Here is a 20,718-nt window from a genome sequence, read left to right as displayed (position 1 = left end):
TAGCTTTTATAGAATAGTTCGGAATGAATTTTCTGAAGTATCCGGTCAATCCCAAAAAACTATGAATTTTTTTCAAATTTGTTGGCTCAGGAAAGTTGAGAACTGCTTTGGTTTTTAAGGTAGATGGAATATTTTTCCATCCTCTATCACATGACCTAAAAATTCAATGCGCTTCTTTAAGAAATGGGACTTCTTAAAATTAATATCAAGTCCATATTCACTAGCAATATTCAACACCCGATTAAGCCGTTCAATACCTTCTTCAAGGGAGAAAGACAGAATTATAATGTCATCTAAATATGGTAAAACTATACCCTCATTAATCAAAGTTCGGAAGATGGTGTTTATGAATCTTTGAAATACGGCGGGAGAATTGCAAAGTCCAAACGGAACTTTAAGAAATTGATATTGTCCTTCATGTGTCACAAAAGAAGTGTATTTTCTGCTATCTTTATTTACATCGACATGTAGGAATCCGTTCTTAAGATCAATCGTACTGAAAATTTTCGAACCTTGTAGTCTATCTAATATGTCTTCAATCAATGGGAGGGGAAATCTATCTTTGACAATTATCTTATTCAATTTTCTATAATCTATACAAACACGAGGAGATCCGTCTTTTTTCTTAACAATTACAACGGGGCTACTATTTTCGGAAGAACTAGGCTCTACTATTCCTTGTTTCAACCATTCAGCGACTTGAGCTTCTACAGTCTTTTTTTCAGAAAACGGCAATCTACGTGGCTGGTGAAATATCGGTTCCTGATTTTTAACCAAAATGTTCATTTCCACATTAGTTGTCTTAAGTTTATCTGGCGCATAATCTAAAACTAATTGTTGTAACTTATTTTTTAAAGCATTAGGAACACAAGGATCTATGTTAATTTCAACATCATCAGATATAGTAAGATCAATTGGTAAAATAGACAAATAGTTTTCTTCATCAAAACACTGAATTTTATTTTTAATTGTGATACCCTTTTCATTGATAATTGTTTCACCCTGCATTAAGACATTAAGGCCTATAATAGCGTCATAAGGCATCAAATCATTTTCTACAACACATATTTCAGAAAAACAATTGAAATCATCAATTTTAATACTTTCTTTAAAATAACCTAATGGAGTCACTATTGATTTACCAAATCCGTTTAGAGTAGAATTAAATGGAAATAGTTCTTTAGAGTTTAATTTATTGAAAATTGATCTTTTGATTAAAGTGGCTTGACTTCCTGTATCAATCAAAGATTTCACATTTAAGTTATCATTTATTACCATTTTAAACAACTTTGGCTCTACGCTAACATTTAAGGTAGCAACTTCCGTTTTTGCATTTGATTTTGGACATTGCGAAGCTTTGTGTCCAAACGCTTCACATTTAAAACACTTTAAACCCTTATCTTTATGTATGCAATATTTTGAAATATGATTTCTTGAACCACAATTGTAACACAATTTATTATTAAAAGTTTCAACATCAGTATTATACCTTATCTTTTTATTATTATTTTCATTTTTATTTTTATTTCTATTTGAAACATCTTTTCTTACATTATACCTATCATCATATTTTGCTTTTGTTCGATCATAAGAATTATATTTACTATCATAGTCATGTTTTGTTTTGATTTTATCGAAAGCACTTTTACTCTTTGCAGAATCACTTTTTATTATTTCATAGACTTTAAGTTTCTCTTTAAATTCGGACAAATTTTTGCAGCCGTACAAAACAATTTTGTTTTCATGTTTATCATTAATCCCTTTAATTACATAATGCATAAAAGCAGCATCATCTTTTTTTCCGAAATTACAGATCTCTTTCATCTTTAAATAATATTCTTGAGCGGATTCAGAATCCTTCATTCTACGTCGATTCAAAAGATCATGCAAATTAGCAGAATTAATTTCGAAAGAAAATTCATCAATCAAAGCTTCTTTTAATTTTTGCCAAGAATTTATTTCCGGGACAGTTCTGACAAATAAAGAGGCGTTACCACCAAGAGATCGTTTCGCAAAAATAAATTTTTGTAAATCAGACAAATTAAACAATTTTGAAATTTTTTCAAAATGTTCGATCCAATGAACAATATTTTCATGCGATTCTGCATTATACTTAGAAATAGTACTTTCGATATCAGAATAATTAATAGCAACATTTTGAAATTCAAAATTTCTACTGCCATTATTTTTATCTCTTAAGCAAGAATCAAAGTTTTTATTTTCATTATTGCACAGCATTGAAAAATGATTCTCTTTCTTCTTAGTTAAAGTTTCAGTTTCGTTTTGATTGTTTATGTGTTCCGTGGAGTATTCTTCTGACTCAGAGCTAGACGCGTAGGCGGCTTAATTAAGGAGCTGAGAGAGTTCATTCAAATCAATTAACAAGGTCAAAATGTTTGTTGCAATTTCTGTTTTATTGCCTTCGTATGAAATATTTAGAATATTGGAAACAGTTATTAACTGATTAAGAGTGAATTCTTTTTCGATATTTTTCAATTTATTATTAAATTCTTCGCTATCCAAAATAAAACTGAAACCATTAAAATTTCTTAATCGTTTTCTGTTTGACCGATCGCCTTCTACATCGAAAATAAACTTATGTAGAAGTTTTATTTTGTCAGTCTTAAAATTCTTCAATGCTTTGCTTACTTGCTTAATATCGTTAAGAATCATTTTAAATCAATGAAAAAAATGTACATACCCCAATTGTTGTTGCAGATATGAGCTTAAACAAGAAACGAAAGTTTCATCACAACGTCATTCGGTTATTATTGTTCATATTCGGTTATTTATTGTTCAAGTATTTGTTTCGAGAAAAATGAAAATTGTTTTCTATTCAAATTGAAATTTCTTCACAGTTCAATTTTTTTCACTATCAATTTATTCACAATCCAATTTTTTCATCATCAATTTTTACATTCATCATCCAATCGTTTCAGGAAAAAAAATTTTTTTTTAGAATCTCACTTTTTCATAATCCATTCATTCACTATCAATTTTTTTCTTTATCCCACTACTGAAAATTGTGGGGACGGCATGAGTGGTCGTCTTAAATAAAAGACACGTTCTTAAACAAAAACATATATATTGAAGATTAAATTTACATAGGGAGGACGATTAACAATTAACGATTAAATAACAAAAAAATAATAAATGAGAGTTCGTCTTTAAAAGTTTTGAATAATCAAAGCTCCTCTTTGGAGTTCACGTCTTTTCGGTTCGTTCTCCATTCCGCTCTTTTTCTGGGAAATCCCCACTGCTTCCTCGTCGTGCACAGGGATGAGCTTTTAGCTTGCATTGACTTGCGGGACTTCTAGCTTAAGGCGACTTCTAACTGACGGATCTGAGAACTGATATCGGGTTACAGCACAGGAACTGGCACCACAGAGAACTGAGATCGGCTTTGTGTACAGGAGCTGGCACCACATATATATATACAGTGAAGCATCGTTTATACGACGCCGAAGGGACCACCGAAAAACGTCGTATAAACGATAACGTCGTATAATCGATTTTTACTTCTAAAACTGAAACTAACTCTGTTTTCAGTTAATTTTAATGTTTAACGTGTTGAATTACATAAATTTCTAAATTAGACAAAGCAAAACAAACAAATAACCAAAGAAGAAAAATTTCAGTGAGCAATTTAAATGTATGTTACCTTTAATTATATTTTCTTGCTATTAGTCTCTACAATGCTTTAAATAGCGAGTTGAACTTACTGCTTTCTATGATGCAATTTTAAATTTCTAATCACGGCCAAATGGCTGAAGCGCACTTGAGCAATTTGCAGGAAAAAAGAGAGCTCTTACATTTTCCAAAATAATTAGTATCGATGGGTGCGCTGGACATTGGTCGATGAATAGCAAAATTTTTCGTTTTTGCCTCTTCATAACATTGTCTAGTTTTTTCAGTCATCTAGTAAAAATTACGGTCGTCATCCAAGCATTCTTGTTGGCACATTTTTCTGTATCATTCATATTGGCAAATTCCGCCCTTTTTTAAAATACACAAGAAAAATAAAAAATTAAATAAACGTGAAAAAAATCTAAAAACCGACGTATAACCGATTCTGTGCGTCGTATAAACGATATATTTTTACATTAAAATGAATAGGAATGATTTGGGACCATACTAAAACGTCGTATAAATGTAAACGTCGTATAAGTGATCGTCGTATAAACGATGTTCCACTGTATATATATATATATATATATATATATATATATATATATATATATATATATATATATATATATATATTACAATTGTGTCCAATTTTTAAATTTAATCTACTTGAAGAAATTTCTGAATTGCTCTGAATCTGAGCGATTGCGAAGTTCGCTACTTTAGCTAAAGCATTTCTCCTGCTCTAGCAGTTTTCCAGTTAAATTACGGAGAAAAAAGAACCATATGTCCTTGCAGTGAATGCCCTATCAGACATAACAAAATGAAAATATTAAAATTATTTATTTATTTATTATTACTTTTTATGGGATGAATTTAAATATATTTTGTTTGGAAACAAAGTGAAATTTAAATCCAGCTTTCCCAATATTTTTAGCTTCTTGGAAAACATCATGTAAATCCCATTCTATCAAAATCCTAACCAGGGGAATAAATAATAATCAAGCAATCTCCGCAACGCGGGGTGAAGGTGAACGCTCCAGGAAAAATGACAAAAAATAAAAACAATATATATTTATAAGATATTTTTTACTTTTCTTAATATATAACATTAACTCATAATTAAACTTTGAATATAATTATTGTAAGATAGTGTATTATTTTCTCGCATTATAGAGGCAAATTTCATTTTAATGCGGTGAGTGTATGCAATGTTTCAATTCAGCCCCTTTTCTAAATTTCACCTTTTTATCGCAATTATGATTTTTATTGTCTTAAATTAATGATTATAAATACCCGAAAATCTCATCACAGTAGTGTTCTTGTTTTTTATCATAATATTAAATTTTTTTTGTGTGGTAAGTCTAAGATAGGGCGCATATATAAAGACTTAGGTAAGCACCTAAATCTATGTAAACCAAATTCTCACGCTAAGTCAGTAAACTTTACACGTCAATTGTGCATGACTTAATTCGAGGTTCGTGTGCGAGCGATTTTGCTGAGAATGACATAAAACCGAATTCTTTCCTTTTAACAGCGTGTTGGCGGCGTTTGGAGAGTTTCTCTTCTTCCTTGCAACCCTGTTCGCCAATTTCATGAGGGGTGAACTGAACAAAAGAGGAGAGAGAGGGAGTGGAAAAGCCGGTACATGGGGAAGAAAAGTGAAGATGCTTAAAATGATACAGAATGTTTATTGGCTTTGAATCCGTAAAATTCATACTGTTTTATATGGAACAACATTAATTGAACGAGATTATAAATGACATAACTCAAGGTAACTCTTTACATCCTTCTTAACTCTGTTTCCTTCTTAATTTTTGTGTTATCGTTTGCAATTTTCACGAGGATACACTGTGAGTGGGTCTGTTCAAACGCAGTACGTTTCATGGGGGTATCCATGTGCTTATTGAATAGTGATTTTTTAACTATGAATTATTAAAAATTATATGGGATGCTCCTAATCTATAGAAATTTTATTTCCATACTAGTATTTGTTTAAAAATCTCCAGGGAAATATTATTATTAGTAAAAATATTTTTTATTTGTTATTTTAATTAAAGAATATTACATATTTATCAGAAAAACTTAAGTAATTCAGTGTGGGATTTTATAAATACTTTCAACATTTGTATAATTATGAGCACTTGGTTATTGGTCAAAAGAATCTCGAGACTTTCTTCTGTTATATTTTTTTAAATGCATTTAATAAAACTCACAATTTTAGGAATGTATTTTCGAAAGCAAAAAAAAAAAAAAAAAAAAAAAAAAAAAAAAAATTGTATTTCAAAATTCTATATTATTTAATTTTTTTAATGTCGTTTATATAATTTAGCGTACATTATATATCACAATTTTGTGAAAATATGCATGTTATATATTTAAGTTTTAATGCTTTATTTCGAACAAGTTTTCTTTTCTAATATGAAATTATAAAGGATAAATAAATTTTTTTTTCATAAACAAGACTTGAAACATTTAATATAAATTTTTTTCTTTATCTAGATAATCTCATAAATGTCAAAGAATTTCTTTCAGTATGTAAAGCATAGTTTATGAAATTACGTGGAAATCTTAGTTTCCTTTTCAGTTTAAAAATAGAATAAATATAAGCAATTAATAATGTAATAAATTGCCAATTATATTTAAAAATACTTTTTTGATCACATATTTTTTTTGTATAAAATGTTTTATTTTATTGAACACGTTTTTGCATGCAGATTCTTTATTTGACACATAATGACGAGCTACATATTTTTATATCGAATTAATTTGACACTTGTTTCTAATTTACCTAACAAATCATTTTTGTCACTGTCATTGCATCAATTAATTCTTTTTTGCTGCCTGTTTTATATGTTAATTAAAATAGTCTATTAAAAAATACACTATGAAAAAATTCTGAAGGAGACTAATACGCGGGAAATTTACGTTTACTGCGTTCGTCAAATATTTATTTGACAAATTTTAATCACGTAACGTTTTCCTCATTAAAATACTTAAAGATTTAGACGACACGAAAATTTTATGTGTCCTTGCTGACAAACACAAAAGAAATTAATAAACCAAAATGAGTTTTTAAATTTAGAGACAATATTTTTTTTAAGTTGATTCACAATTGAACAATAACTATTTTATTTAAGTAAATCATATTTATACAAGTTAAAGCAAAAAAATTTCTTTAGCTTTTAATTGTAATTTCCTAAAACAGTTCTTTTTCTTTTTTTTTAAAAAAAAAATCACAAACGTGATAATTTCTATAGTTTTTAACAAAAACTCTGAATTTATTATTTAATTAATCCGAAAATTGCAAATGCAGTAAAAAAAAAATCCTATTTGCACTGAAAACTAAATTGATCACTACCCGGTAGCAGAATCAGCTTGTCACGGCGGCGGGCGCTACAAATATTTTTGCCATTGTAGACAAAAATTAACCAAATTTTAAAAGAAATGAACATCACTATTTTTTTTAAATTCATGTAGAGTTTTGTTATTTTTAAAGATTAAGAATGCTTTATGCTTCATTTACTTACTAACTTTATTTACCCATCGCTTAGATAATTTTCTGAAATTTTATTCTTAATGATGAATCATTTTAATAAGTTGAAAATAATTTGAATCAAGAAGATTCTTCATTTAAATTTGACAGCACTTATCTTTTTTCCGATAATAAATTTCTAGCTAATAAAGTTTCAATTAATTAAAGTACTTATATTCAGTAGTGCAGTTACTTGTAGTAGTAAACATACTTGGTTTTTAAAATTTGAATACTTGCAAAGTGCAATATTTCAATACAAATATTTTACCGCACGTTCGGCAGATAAATTTTAGAATTTTTCCATAGAATTTAAATACCTGCTAAGTGCAATATTTCTAAACAAATACTTTATCGTACGCTCGGCAGATAAATTTTAGAATTTTACGATAGTGTTGCAGATGAATATACATGTTTCTTCTAGATGCAAGATTATAAATTTTTAAGCAAGAGAGTTTAAAATTAGAGAAGTTCTGCAAATATGAAAAACATTGTTGTCTGAAAACACTAATTGTAGTTTACGGAATCGTACTCAAAATACAGAAAGCGCAGAGTCTTTTTCAGTTCAATGAATTTTAACTAGAACTTTTGGGTTGTACTTACATATTTCAATTTTAAATAAGCCAAAAACGGCAATTAAAGTTAATATTTAATCTTAAGTTTGCATCTTTTATTACATTTGTTATACATAACGACCGCAAAAGCACGCGTAGTATTTTAGGCACACAGACCAGATTTAGCATTTTTTAAATTTTTTTTTTTTATCTTTTTTTTTTTTTTTTTTTTTTTTTTTTTTTTTTTATCATCCACAAGTGAAGTGTTTTAGATTTTTACAATTTCTTCGTAAACTATATAGTTCGATTGTGGGTAACATATAGATGGATTAAGCAACATTATTTATAAATTAGAATAAGATTAAAAATAAATTTTTCGTTAAACTGTAGTAAACAGCTACGACATAACAACTTAATCGGAATAATCAAGGCGGAAAAATTGAGTTGTGGATTTTTATAAAAATATTTCTAATCTCTTTGACTGGGCAGCTGTCAAACTTGTGTTTAAAAATTAATTCAAGTTATTATCATTCTCTTTGTCTGTATATTTTTGTAGTAAAAAAAAATCGCAAAATATTTTCGTGGTAATGCATTTCAAGAATTTTGGAAATTCCTTACTTTAAGTACAAAGCTATGCTATGTATGGCATTAAAATTGATACTTAGTTTTATTTTTTTAATTCTTGATATAAGTGTTTGGCATATGATATACTATGTAATTTTGCTAAAAATCCTACCTCTAAATTATGAAATGTTGTTTTAATGTAAAACTCTTTTAATATATTGGGAAAATTTTGAGCACTTATTACATTGACCATATGAATAGAGTAAAAAGCTTGTAATAAAATTAGTAATCAATAGCTTTTATTTCCCTTTCATTAAAGAAGAACAAAACATTAAATTAACCTAATAAAATAAATGAAAATGCGCTTACTCTGTCGATAATCATGACTAATATTTCATTCAATTGATGTTAAGAGGCCTCTTCCTTTCTGACTGAGCTTAACAGCCAAAGATGTGTAGATGGATGGGGAAAATAATATTGATTTTAATCATCTTTATCTAATTTTCACAAATAAACTGATGATAAATATTAATTCTGCATCGCAGTATCTTTTGATACATATAGGGTGTTTAAAAATAAGACAGACGAATTCAGAGGGGGACAAAAGGTATAAAGAGGATGAAAATATACCATGGAGCACTGGGTCAAAAACCACGTTGAGATGAGGGGGTGAAAATCACGAAAAACGCACACAGGCTCTGAATCTAGAGGATACGAAAGGTAGATGTCAGTTAAGGTTTGCCCTACCTAAATTACTCCGAAGGATCTCATTTCGCGGATTATCATCCCTTCGGTAGACATCAGAAGCACAGCTTCATGCACCTCTGAGAACCGTTTTTACGTCGTTGTAACTATGCAATGATGTCGGCGGGCGCCACTTCAAACAACTTTTATAATGATTAATCAAACACATTTTTTTTTGTAGCTAGCAAGTTTAGAGAATATTTTGCAATGGTCTTCCAGTGTGACGTCGAAACGTGCATGAAGTTTTCGCGATTTTCACCCTCAGAACCGTGATTTGTGATCCCATGTGCTATGGTATGTTTACATTTTCTCAAGAGAACGCCGTACCATGGGAGAAGCTTTTACTCGCAAATTCGCTGTCACCTCCATTACTATTTTAAAATTAAAAAGAACGAAGTGAGTCCTAGCAAACCTAGAGTAAGCATCAAACATCAGTAAGCTGGTGGGTGACCACCTTGATCAGCCTACTTAGTGACCGAGGGTGCACGGTATTGGACCTCGTTAAACTGTTTCACCGTAAAGTGCTCGACTTCGCTCTCAGATCGTTAGGCTACCAAAGAGGAGGAACCATCCCCTCCGCAGAGAATTTCAATGGCATATCTTCGGATCATCTTCAGTGATGTTTCCCATACCATCGTCAATAACCCATTGTACAGCTCTTGTGCGACGTAAATAAAATACCTACCTCAAATGTGAGAGAAAATTCGAGAAGCCATAAAAGTTTAAAAATTATCACGTGCTTTACACTAGACACCATGGAATTGAGCTCTTAACAGGCTATCGACTAAACTCAATCGTTAAAGCGGAGTAGACGGAGAGAAAAATTATGAATATGCTTTTAGTTTTCTTTATTTAATAAAATGGTGTAAGTGGCAGTATCTTTCGAAACTTGTAAAGTACAACGCGTCTTCAAAGTTGATGGGAGAAAATATAGCTTGCGTAAGTCTGGAGTTAGAATTTTAATTTTTTTTCTGGAAAAATTATACCCGCACAGTACTTTTTTGAATGGTTGTTTAGTATTATGCATTTGTCTGTTTTTCGATTTTTGATATCTTTTTCTCCATAATAAACATTAATAAGATTTTGCATAATAAGAATTTTTCAGATTCGTCCGACTCTGTCTTCGTCTACTTCAAAAATAATGAGAAATAAATTTTAGAAAAAGTCTAAACACAGGCTAATGTACAGAATTAAAATACAGTTTTTTTTTTCTTTTTTGAAAGGTAGTTTAGTATAAATTTGTTTGTTTTTGATTTTTGTTCCGTGGCTCAGCGATTGCCTTTCAATAAAGTGACTGGGTTCAAGTCCCAGCAATGGCGGGTCGATACGAATTCCGCATCCGGCTAGCACGAATCATAGTTCTGACGTCAAATATCCTCAGTGGTGGACGGATCATGGGTTAGAGTCCTCTTACCGTCAGGCTAATCGTAAGAGGTTTTCCTCTCCTTGTAACGCAAATGCGGGTTAGTTCCATTGAAAAAGTCCTGCCCAAAGACGAACTTTTCTTAATACTTGATACAGGAGTTCCCTTGTCTTCTAGATTGAGTTCAAAATTATAAGGATACGAAGGTGAGCATTGGTCGTCGTAAAGTCAGAATTGGGTCAGCTGTTCAACGACGCTTTTTGTTTTTGCGTAATTTACGTTAATAAAATTGTTCGACCGATTTTCAATAGTTATAATAGTAATTTTTGAATAATTTGAAAACCGACAAATGTACTGTATTGATTTACTTACCTATTTAACGGTATAGTTTATAGCTTTATATTTTTGAAAGAAATTTCATCGAAGAACTGGAAGTTAGCAAATGCTATTTCTTCTAATCTAATAAAGAGGCGCTTTTATTTTTGACCTTTTCTGAAAAATATACTGTTATGTAGAAAAAAAAAAATTCTATTATCAAAAGTATGTTGAAAGCAAAGAACGGAAAACTGGAAAACGTAAATCCATGAAAAATTTAATTCAAAATTCAAGATGGCAAAGTTTTTTGTTGAAGTAATGTGAAGCCAAATTATCAATTAGTACTAATAAATATTAGTACTAATAATTAATTTTTGGTTTGCTGTGCAAACTACTATCATTTTTGTTTTCTTAATACTCAGTAATCACCCTTATTTTGTTTCTTGCAGTTCTTTAAATGTTGTTATTTTTGTAAGTTATCTCGTTATCATTTTCTGCTAGCTTAATCTGTTTGATTTATTTAAGAATAAATTTGAATTCCTCTATAAAGATTAGTACAAATGCGTCAAGAGTTATTTTTCATCCCTACTAATGTTGTTTACTGTCATCTTATTCTGGAATCCTGCCAAGAAAGAAAATACGAAAATAATTTTTCGTTTAATCCTTTTAGAGGTTTTTCTTCTTCTTATTTTTCTGTTTTTTTTTGGGGGGGGGGGGGATATATGATAAATTTGTGATGTGATTTAGTGATTTACTAGTTAAAAAGACGCAAAAAATTGCTCTAGTTTAATTTTCCGTTTTTATTTGAAAGCGGTGAATTTTTTCTGGGGTCGATCAGTATAAAATATCGAACAATTAAGACCCAAATATGGCATTTGATTTCTTTTCGTTGTAGCTTTTTCATCATTTCAATGAAATGAGTCATACTCGTTTTTTCTCCATTTTTTTCTCCTAGCAAAGTAAGCGTGAACCTTATAGTTTGCCAGCAACATCTGACTTGCCTGTAAATTTTTCAACTCATAGATTAATTTTCATAAAACTAAAAAAAAAATTAACTCGCTCCATAAAAGAGCTTAAAGCGGGTATTTTACTAACCTAAATCACATATGTATATAAAATATTATTAATTTATGATATTAACTTCGTACATTAATTTATGATTCAGCTTTTTAGATAAATTAATTAATCTCCTTCTTTTTTTAAAAAATATAGCGATATAATGACATAGAACTATGAATTGAAAGAAAAACAGTGAAATAGTATTTTTACTCCGGGTGCTTGGAATATGTTAGCGTATAGGTGCACAATCATTCTCAAAAGAGAATCACATAAAAAATAATTTGGTTTTTGGTGATCCCGAGGACACCATGGTGCCTTCCGATCACCACTTTTCGATCACGCTAAAATTATTATAGTTTTTAATAAAATATTATCTAAATGTATTTATTCCAACTAAAAAAGTCGCACTAAAAATATAAATGGTGCCCGCTGTCCGACCATGTTCTAATAGGTGTTATTTTATACGAAAAGGTTGGGGATCCATGCATTAATGTAATAGGAACAATATGACAAAAAATTTATGTAGTATTTTTGAATTAGATAATTTGCTTTTACGTTTTACCTCCTTTAATAAAATGAAATTATAACAGGTATTGAACTTTCCTTGAGGAAATTTTTTTCTTACTCTTCTTCTTATTATTACTGTACTTAAAGTAAAAAGAGTCCCTTCATCTTTAATTTTTAAACAAACCTTTCGAATTACATTTGTTCAAGTTGTTCATTTGTCATCTTGAAATTACGTTTGTTTTTTGATCAAAGAAATTTTTATTTAAAGAAATTGAAATGGTGAGAGATATTAATCATTAGTCATCTTGAATAAAAATCTCTATATTTTGGAATTTTAATGTTATAATTGTGGTTATAATGAAATAAATTTCTTCAAAATACATTGAAATTAATTTTAAAGATAATGATGCGATTTCTTTTGCTGTTCAATTAAATTATTTTATAGTTAGAAAGCAGGGACCGTATTAATTGAGGATCCCATTTCCACATTGTGTACCAGTCTGTTAAACGTCCCTGTTGAAGTAAAAGTATTGAGTAGTTATATGCTTCAATTAGCCATAATTTGATTGTAAAAAAACTATTCACAAACATTATTTAATAATATATTTTCATTAATTGTCAAATATATAATATATTTAGAATGTTTTGTATTGAAAATTGTCTATGAGTAATTACCCGTTTTCTTGTTTAGTCCTAGTCGTTTCCTGTTCCCCTAAAACATTTTTTTCGATTCTTGTCAAATTAATTGCTTTAATCGTTCGACGTCGAAAATTTCTGATTGTCTGAAAAATATGTTACTCATTTGGGGGAAAAAAAGAAAAACTAAAGAAATTTTAATTATTTATTTATTTGTCTGAATTAACAGTAATCGATTGAGGAAAACCGAATTCTGTTCTATAAGGAAACAATGTGAGAATTTTCGGATAATAATTTGGCTTAATAAAATATGCTAAGCCTCGTAGTGGTCAATCCTAGTCATTTCTTCCTCCCCTGAAACATTTTTTTCGATTCTTGTCAAATCAATTGCTTTTGAAAATTTCTGATTATCTGAAAACTATGTCTCTCATCTTAAATAAAAAATACAATTTTTAATTGTTTATTTATCTGAACTAATAGTAATTAAATGAGAAAAACCGAAATAAAAATTCTGTTCTACGAGAAAACAATGTGCGGATTTTCAGATAATAATTTGGCTTATTAATCGTTCTAAACAAATTGTTAAGAAACTCATGTTTATTTAGATTATAAAGCATACGCTACCAATAATAGTATTTTGGCTTCTATATATTATACTTTCACATAAAAGTTTCTTTGTGTAGTGTTTTAAAAAAATGTCATATTTTATTACAGAACAGTGGCGTATCAGGGGTAGAGCGTGACCTTTGTTCGAATCCCAGCGATGGCTTGTCGATACGAATTCCAATCTCAGTGTTGATATCTTAAGGGGTTGACAGATTACGGGTTAGAGTCCCCTAGCCGTCAGACTATCCGAGGGAGATTTTCGCGGTTTTCCTCTTCATGTAACGCAAATGTGGATTAGTTCCACCCAAAAATCATCAATGAAATAAAATTTCTCCCTGTACTTGATACACGAGTTTTCTTGTCTTCTGGATTTGGTTCAAATTAGAGTTGACATTGGTATTCATAAACTCAAAATTGAGTCGGCTGTTCAACGGAGGTTATAAAATACGAAATAATTTATTACATAAATTATAATCACTTTCGTTTAATATTGTATCAGATTATTAGCATCAGTTGTAGAGTTTTTCTCTGAGCTGTGTATTTAATTTATCCCTGAGCTGCGTGTGTATTTTTGTTCAAAATATTCATACACTTCGGGAGAAATCAGTAAGGAAAAGAGATAATTTAGAAGAGACGTTTTTCTAGAGTCTACTATGTATGCGTGTTTTAAATAGGAAATCCGCTTTTTCTTAGGTTTCACGATTTGCTTTAAATCACATGTTTCCGTTTTCTCTCTTCTCTATAAATATTCCTCTTATAAAAATTATTTTTAGATTCATTAAAAATTTGTATTTGTGTTATTTACGTTTCTCTCTTCAATAATTTAAAATTCATTATAATTAACAAATATGAGGATATTTGAGCAGTTTAGTAGAATTAATGTTAAGCGACTTTTGAAAACATGCTTGAGAGCATGTTATTCGGATGTAAATATTAAACGATAATTTATTCTGTCAAGTATATAGTCATTAATTTATTCTATCCCGAGCATTTCAATGACACGAGAGTCAGTAAGTATTTACGTGCTACTGTCCTTAATTTATTCTTTAGAGTATTTTAATAAAGCGAAAGTCCTTAATTTATTCTGTTAAGTATTTAAATAATTAAATATTTTACTAAATATATTTCGCTATAATACACTAAAATGTCACTCATCATTTCTTCGCCTAGATTTCATTTTTGTGTGGGTTTTTTCTCTGTAGGATAATTATCAAAGTGTGTATGTCAACAGATGGCGCTAGCTCTCAGTTGAAAAGCACAAAGAATAAGTTTCACTTCTCTTTTCAAAAAAAAAAAAAAAAAAAAAAATTGTCGATAATTTTCTTTAATGTATATGTTACTGTTTTCCAACACGAGAAATTTTTCCGAAATTAAAGTAGTTCTCTTTTTTTTATTACAAATGATGGTATATTAATATTGATGGCATTTTGCATTCAAGAGAAGACTACAGGTAAAAAAATCATTTTCTTACCAATTTTCTATTGTCTTGTACAGATTATCAATTTCTTATGAATCTGGGAAAAACCCGTTTCAAAGGTTAGTTGATACTTTCGTTTTTCAATTAGTTTTTTTTTGTTGACATTTTTATTACGTTTCCATTTCAATTTTCAAGTTCAGTAATATGTAGCGAAAGTTACCACAGAACTTGTGGTACAGTAATATTATTGTATGATACACTGCAAAAAATTCCGGATTAAATTACGGTATGAAGTACACTCATTTTTGGTGTATCATCGATAAAATCCATTTAACCTTAAAATATTATTCCGTAATTTTAACAGTAATATTTATTTAATTAGAAGAATTTAGTTATTTTACGGTAATTAAAACTGTTGAGTAAGATGTTCCGATAAAAATGGATTTTACGGTAAAAGTACCGGCACCCTGATTGTCGGTATTTAGTGCTGTAATTTTTCAGTGTTAAGAGCCTAATTACTACAAGGGATTTTTCATAATAGCAAATTTATAATCTAGTCATATTGGATAATTTTTATATAGCAATTAAATACGTCTTTAAAATTAGGGAATTAAGAAAGTTTCTGATATTTTTCTTTCTTTTAGAAAATTATTCAGAAAATTGCTGAAAGTAATCCATGAGAAATTGTTTAACTAGTACATAAAGGATTTTTCTACGTGTTTAACCGTAATCAGAGTTGGCCAAAAATGTAATCCATTACATTTTTCGATTACAGTAATCAATTACTTGTAATCATGATGACAAGGCAACATAATTTTGATTACAGCTGTAATCGTGGTTACAATAATTGATCACAGAAATCAATCACATTAATCATGATTACAATTCACTAAAATTTTGATTGCAACTGTAATCATGATTTCCAGTGATTGCGATGACAAGTAATCACAACAGAAACGATTACGAGTAGTTATGATTACAAGTAATCAAAATATATGATTACATGTAATCGTGATTACAAGTAATTGTGATTACTTGTAATCAAACTATACGATTACAAGTTATTACGATTGTATACTATATGCAAATTCATTATGTAAGTATGTATGGGTTAACATATTTTTATGTACATAAAATGTACGCACGCCTGAACGTACAATTTATGATTCCTATATATACATATACAATGTATGCATAAACATTGTTTGTATGTACAATACACATAATTATATTGTAATATATTTAATGTAATACGTATGTGCATAGTACATTTAATTATGCATTTATGATACATGTACGCATGTACGTTAGTTTGTTCGAAAATGCAATGTTTTGTATCTTTGTATACATAGACAATATATGTATGAACGGATATGAAAATAATGTTTATAAGTTTGCATGCTTTTATATACCTAAGTACATACATTGTGGAAAATTTACAATAATAGCAAGTATATACAATGTACGTATGTCTATAAAATTGTTCGTATTTACTTACAATATGTAAGAATGTTGTTTAAAGGTACAATATATGTACATAGTTGCGTAAATAAAATGCATACATGTATGCATGTATATTTATATGTACATAGATATATGATGTGCACACGCAGCGTATGTACTTATGTACGACGTAAGTACGTATTTGTATGACTACATACTTTGTTAATACTTATGCGCATGTAATATATGGATGTACAAAAATAGTTATATGCACAATGTACGTATGTACATACAACATGTACATGTACGTAATTACAAGTAATGTTATAAATACATGTGTACATTTAAATATATGTAATTACAATATACACATACATTGTGCATACATTGAAAAATTTTATATAAGTTAAGTTATTAAAGTTTGTTTTAAAATTTATTCTAAGACATATAAAATTCGACCTCATATTTTTTAGAAACCAAACGATAATCTTATTTTAAATTTCTAAATATTATTTCCGCATATGAAATTTTCCGTTTTTTTTTTGCCATTTAAAAAATTTCTATGAACCATGGATTATGTTATTAAAAAAACAATTCTGTATTGTCAAACATTTCATGAAAGCATTTCAAAGAATTTTAAAATGATATAGAACAATTAAAGCTGAAAACTAAATTTAAATATCGTTTGATTTTGTCATTTAACTTGCTTGAGTCATTATAAGTTAACTTACATGCATTTTATTTATTGCATTGTACACATATTTAGACATAAATGTTATGTACCTATGTATATGTGTAATGTATGTACATATGTACAATGTATGTACATACTTTCGTGCATTGTACACGCATATATAGTACATATGGATATGCATATATGGAACATTCGTGCATTGTACATTAATTGGATACATTAATTGGACATATATACATTGCACGTATGCATAGATTGGGACAGCATGTATGTACACATGTAAAATTTGTTCAAAAGAATTATGTCCAATATATTTATGCATATATGTACAGTATATGTTCACATATATGTACATTATATGAACATTATATGTTCATTACATCATATGTATATTATATGAATGTACATCTGTACACTATATGTATATACATCTGTGCAATATATGCATCTCAAATGTGTGTATGTACATACGTTATGCATGTCGAATGTATGTATGTACATCTGTACAATATATGCATGTCGAATGTATGTATGAATATATGTAAAATATAAATACACCCAATGCACGTATAATCCTACACAAATGTGTTATGCATATTTTGATACATACATTGAACATGAACATATTGTGTTTATGTAGGGACCGAGGGTGTGCGGTATTGGTCCTCGTTAAACTGTTCTACCGTAAAGTGCTCGACTTCGCGTGCAGGTCGTCGGGCTACCGAAGCGGGGGTGCCATCCCCTCTGCAGAGGGTCAAAATTGTGACCTCAGGGATGTTTCCCAGACCGTCGCCAATAGCCCATTGTGCAGCTCTAGTACGACGTAAATAAACTAAAACTACAACAACTACATGTAATCATATATTATAATTACTTGTAATTACGATTACAAGTAATCGTGATTACTTTGTCTTCACTTGTAATCACGACTACAAGTAATTGATTACAGTAATTGGTTATGTAATCACAATTACAGTTGTAATCAAAATTATGAATGTTTGTAATCATGATTACAAGTAATTGATTACTGTAATTGAGTATTGTAATCATGATTACAGTTATAATCAAACTTTGTCATTATGATTACAACTAATTGATTACTGTAATTGGCAAATGTAATCGATTACATTTTTCCTCTACTCTGATGTAATCAAAAATTTTGATTACTTGTAATCGCGATTACTTGGAATCGTGATTACAAGTAATTGATTACATAGCTGTTTTTATCTGTAATCAATTACAATTGTAATCGACGGCCAACTCAGATGTGTGTATACTGTCGTCTATGTAACTCTTAACACTGTTTTTCAAAGTTCTTTCGCCAAGGAAAATAAAAATGTCACAGTTTAAATTCCTTACACTTGAAGCAAAGCTATAATTTTATACTGTATTTGCCATCATATTGTAAATAATTATCTGGGTTTTCGAACGGACAAATAATTAAAATATTTTAAAAGTTATTAAATTTTTTTAAAATTCGCCAATTATGAGACATTTTCCCACCTAGATGAAAATTATCAAAATCAATGCCTAATTCCCATTTTTTTTTACAAACTTTTGTGTGCTCAGATAATGCAACATTTGAGTAAGTTTTTAAATATTAAAAAATTAGACCACTAAAGCTTTTCATTTTCTTTAAAACTGTGGCTTTTCTCTGTATTGACATTTTGCTCCATTTTCTGAATAAACAATGAGGGCGCGGGCTAAAAACAGACAAAACTTGACCTAACAGTCATAAGTAACTGTTGTAAACTCAAATCAGTTATGAAAATAGCCATATTATTTGCAATAAGAGCAACATTTCATGTGACTGAAGAGCCTTCGAAAAATAGCCTGAACACCCAGGGCCCTGCTAAGCACCTTCATTGCTGCAAAACACTCCACGGACTTGACATCGTGGCAGCTATGTGAGAGAGCTGATATGTGAGATTGATATGTGAGATTGATATGTGAGAGAGCGGGGCGATAATTTCGATCTTATTCTATTTCTTGTGTTAGGATGTTTATTGTTTTTTCTTTGTTGTATTTGTTTGTAGTCTCTGTCCTTAGAAATAGGAAGAAGAAAAAATAATAATTTTAGTATATGAATTTCAAAATTTTATACTACGGAGTTTTTCTTATCACAGAACTTCTTTAATTTAACTCGTTTTAGCATTTTTATGAGTTGATATACATTTTTTATTTTCACTTTCGTAATACTTGAGAACACATCTACGCTGTTATCATTTTATGTAAATAGATTGGTTCCCTTTTCCTAAAATCGAAGAACAAGAACATATTACCGCAAAGTACATTAATTTACTATTCCGCGAGACATTCTCAGTTTTGATTTATCACTCTCTAATGTTAGATCATGATGAGTTATTGATTTTCTAAATTATTGATAAATCTTTGATGTTAGTGTTAGTGTTTTTTTAAGGAAGAATTCTTGAAATAAATAATTCCATATTCGCTACCTTAGCATTTTTTGAATATTAGAAAAATAATACTCATGATTTATGTAAAAGGAAGAGTGGGTTTAGACCGGGTACCTCGATTGAGTGGAAATTAGTTCTGGGTTTTTGTGGAAGCTTTAATAACAATTAAATTTAAATTACAAATAACTAGTCAAGAAGAAGGACCTACCATATTGGCGTGTTGTTGTTGAATAGTTCCCAGTTGTTGTGTACGTTTGTTTTACTATGTCAACTCTTTAATGTTTTCTGGTTTTTAAGCTCACTAGAGTTATAAAAATTATTTTTAGTCCAGCTTATTATAAGTTTACTAAAGATTCATGCCGTAACGAACAATAATGAGATCGTCCATTGCATCACAAGCATAATTTTCTGTTTCGTTTCGATGATAATCTCTCTCTCTTTCGGGATAAAACAGGATACTTTCTTGATGGTTGTTTATTCTGGGCCCACGAAGGCTGTAGTGCAGCGAATAAAAAAGACAACTACATTCAAGGCTAAACAAAGGTACCCCAGGAAAACATTTATTGCTGAGCCCTACTTCAAAGCACAAAATGGTTGATCATATTTTGTATAATTTTCTAGACCCTATGTGCAAAAAAAAAAGACCCTATGTACAAAATCGTAGCTTTTATAAAGCTATAAGGAAATTTTCTCCTATGTTCTTTAAAAAAAAAAAACTTATTAATAAAAACTATAATTTTTGTAAGGAATTTCGGTTGAATTTTCTAGATTTCTTTTTTTAAAGTACATCTATGACTTTTCAGGAAGTAATTTTACACAACTAAACACTATGAATGTCTTGATTAAATCTGAGAGTTTCTATATCAAACAGTTTAGCTCCAACAATGCTAATAGAAATGCAACATACTATGAATACGAAGTAGATACTTTATCGTGCGATAATTGTAATTGACTTTCAATTTTATTTCCTGGTTTTCTCTTTTATATGAACATAACAAGAAGAAATAATGTGTTTCTTTTTTCAATTGTGTGTACCGAAATATTTTTAGTGCTCATACAGGGTTTCCCACAAGATGGGTAAAAAAGATTCCAGTTTAGTTTATTAGGAAAGGATTTGTTTTTCCTTTTAGTTATCTCAATAATTTACAGAAAGTAAAATGAGTGAGAAGGATAAAATGCATTATTTTATCGTTGAGCTTTATTCTAGTAAGTTTAAGAGGAAAAAAATTCGACAATATAA

At 29.5% G+C, this 20,718-nt stretch overlaps 2 protein-coding genes across 4 annotated transcripts in view; both read left to right on the top strand.

Annotated features, from left to right (window-relative positions):
- The first annotated feature begins 5,260 nt into the window (after window positions 1-5,260).
- Window positions 5,261-20,718, top strand: part of cu (NADP/NADPH phosphatase nocturnin) — a 131,442-nt gene continuing 115,984 nt past the window's right edge. For both annotated transcript variants that reach the window (XM_071187930.2, XM_071187931.2), the window contains exon 1: window positions 5,261-5,401. The gene's annotated coding sequence lies outside the window, so the exon portion shown is untranslated. The remainder of the gene's footprint in view (window positions 5,402-20,718) is intronic.
- The window catches only part of LOC107440089 (uncharacterized), a 29,913-nt gene continuing 14,455 nt past the window's right edge, over window positions 5,261-20,718 (top strand). Inside the window, exon 1 of one of the 2 annotated variants that reach the window (XM_087155042.1) lies at window positions 5,261-5,401. The gene's annotated coding sequence lies outside the window, so the exon portion shown is untranslated. Of the gene's footprint in view, window positions 5,402-14,817; window positions 14,958-20,718 lie in introns of those variants that run through there. The other variant, XM_043040657.3, reaches the window with a different exon arrangement.

This window comes from Parasteatoda tepidariorum, chromosome 11 (assembly GCF_982258835.1).
Source record: "Parasteatoda tepidariorum strain Cologne lab strain chromosome 11, Ptep-v5.0, whole genome shotgun sequence".
Classification (NCBI taxonomy): Eukaryota; Metazoa; Arthropoda; class Arachnida; order Araneae; family Theridiidae; genus Parasteatoda; species Parasteatoda tepidariorum.
Note: the sequence above shows the minus strand (reverse complement) of the source record. Positions and strands in the feature narration are given on the sequence as shown.